A 2,859-nucleotide genomic window follows, 5' to 3' on the forward strand; every position below is an offset into this window, starting at 1 on the left:
TTTGAAAGACCTCAAGCTGAAACAGATGGCCCTAAAGGAGTGGCGTGACGCTGCCGCTGTGATCGCTGGATTGGAGCCATGGCAACCACGTGTCGCAGCCCCATCCATCCATCATTTTTCTGGTTTTCCAGAGGGCTGATTTTCGGGAATGCTTGAGAAAGCGTTCCCGAAAATCGGCCCTCGGGAACGCTCCCAGAACAGGAGGGGAATGCTTGGCAGCAGCGGCAGCATTCTCGCTGTGTAATATACAGCGTTCCCCGTTCCAGGAACGGTCTCTTTATGAACGCTTAACGGGCATTCCTACTTTAATGCAGTAAGCTTCTATGTATCTAAAATGATACGCACATCTCAGTTCCATAGATACGTATATGTTCATTCTACCATACAGAGCTATAACTATTTCTACATGATGCACTGATAATGGGACAGCATACACCACCACACCTGGAGGCAATTGGTTAGTTTAAGGGGCTCATTCAAACCAGACATTTTGTCCCACATCTTTCTCCTTCAACACTGGCCCGTTCCACACAGGCAAAAAGTATGTGCTGCGTACGTACTAGGGTTAGAAAGGGGCGTCCTTTCCGGACGTCCTTAACCCTAGTACGGGCTCGGTGCGTACAAAATGGTGGCACCCGTTCTACATGGGTGAGGCCATCTTGACGTAGTGGATGCTTGGTGTCCACACGTTGCGCAGCACTAATAATATCACGAGTGTGCCATTGGCGCCTTGCGACATCATTAGTGCGCCGCAAGAAGAAGCTGCAAAAAAACGGCGTGGAGGAGTCATGCAGTTTGGTTGCTGGGGCTGCTCCGTGCCGCAAATGACGGCACTTTTCAGACCGCACTTTTGGGCAGTTTGTAAAGCGCCATAGTTAATCATGGTTAGTGGCTGTATTCTGCTCAGCACCAACTCTGAGCAGGATGGATGACTGGGCAAAACAAGAATGTGATGGGGAGGCCAGGAAGTGCCTTTGTGTCAAGAAGCTCTTCAAACCATTTTAAATAATGCAGCATTAGGGGATATGACAGCTCTGTGTAATGGGAATGTTTGTTAATCCCACACTGTGAAAGAAAAGTCTGTTTCTTTTTTTGTTGTTGTTCTGTTCTCTGCTGTAGTTTAATGGCAACCAGCAAAACAATTAAATGGTATTTTCTCAGTTTTACAATTCTTTAATGCTTCTGGCTCCATTCTATGGGATCCTGAGATTTATAGTTTGTTGTGGCACTAGAGCTCTCTGATAGAAAAGGCTAAATAGCTCACAAAACTACAAATCCCAGAATTCAATAGCATTGAGCCATGGCAGTTAAGGCAGTGTCAAACTTAATCAATTCTGCAATGTATATGCATCCACAATTGAGCCCTCAGCCAGGGGGCATATGATCATCCAGATCTTGATGAATTACTACTTCTATCATCCCTAGATAGCTAATTACAAGGAATAACAGGAGTTGCAGTCCAACCAAATCTGGAGGGCCAAACATTTTCCTTTCCTTCTCTATACCATAAGAAATATATTTCAACTATACTGAAGCATTGAAAACTAAAATAATAACAATACTATATATTTAAATAAATATATTGTATTTCTAGAATAACAAGATTGATGATTGAGAGGGATATTTTTGCTTCATTTTGTTGAACTGTGTATTGAGGCAATTCATTCTGTTCAACCGATTGGAATAATATGCAGACATTGCAACTTATAATCCAGCATTACAGATGAAATGCTTGTTTTAGCCTGATGTGTTCATTACCAGGAGCTGGAGCCAGACATCTACATGGCTTAATTTTGCAGTTTATAGAAATGTCAGCATAATATTTTGTCATACACAGCTTACACTATTAGCTGTATTCTAGAACTGTCTGTATATAGGATTTTTTCTATTTGAGAAAAATTGTAGATATAGTCAATAAATTCCATTAAATGAAAGGTTAGGCGATACATTTTCATTATAAGATAGAATAGCTTTGACTCTAAGATCAAATTGCTTTGCACATATCATTTACTTTTTATATCATTCACATTTTCATCTTCAGAATCCACAGACTACAATGTTTTTAACATAAACTTTCATTTTCAATAAATGACTACTAAACACAAAATTGTTCCTTTGTGTTCTACATTATCTAAGATAGAGTACCTGCTTCTTCTTGCTGTGTGCATTCAAGTTATTTGTGACTTATGGAGACCATATCAGAAGGTTTTCTTTGCAAGATTTGTTCAGAGGAAGTTTGTTTTGCCTTCTTTTGTGGTTGACAGAGGATGACATTCCCAAGGTCACTGAGTGGGTGAGTGGAGATTTGAACCCTGGTCTCCCGAGTTGCAATCCAATGGTCAAATGTCAGGTGGAACAAAAACATGATAGTTATCAGCAGCAATCTGTTGCTCAGACAAAGGGAATTAAAAGAACAATGTGATGCATGTCTAGGATGGAAGTAAGCTCTTCTGCTTCTTGGCACCAGAGCTAACTGGGCTGTGTAGGTACTGGACTAGCACATGAATGCTATAATGGGCTAGATGAAAACCAGTAAACTGAAGCTGACTCCTGCTATGTTGCAGGTTCTATAAATTGGTGGTTTTTGAATCCAGGAACTGGATAAACAGCCTATTCTGGATAGGTCTGCACTCATTTTGAAGGAGCAGGAATTCTGTGATAAAAATGGATCCAGGAGTACTCCCAAGCTATAGTTTGGGAGTACTCCTGGATCCATTTTTATCACGGAAGCTGAAGTGGATCCTGTTGCTCAAGAGGGTTTGGAGTCAGTTTTGGCTAGTGCACCAGCTACAGCCTTACTGACAGAGATAATCTAGCCACAGCAGTGCATGCACTGGTAATCTCCCAATTAGACTATTG

The sequence above is a fragment of the Sceloporus undulatus genome, chromosome 5 (assembly GCF_019175285.1).
Source record: "Sceloporus undulatus isolate JIND9_A2432 ecotype Alabama chromosome 5, SceUnd_v1.1, whole genome shotgun sequence".
Taxonomy (NCBI): Eukaryota; Metazoa; Chordata; class Lepidosauria; order Squamata; family Phrynosomatidae; genus Sceloporus; species Sceloporus undulatus.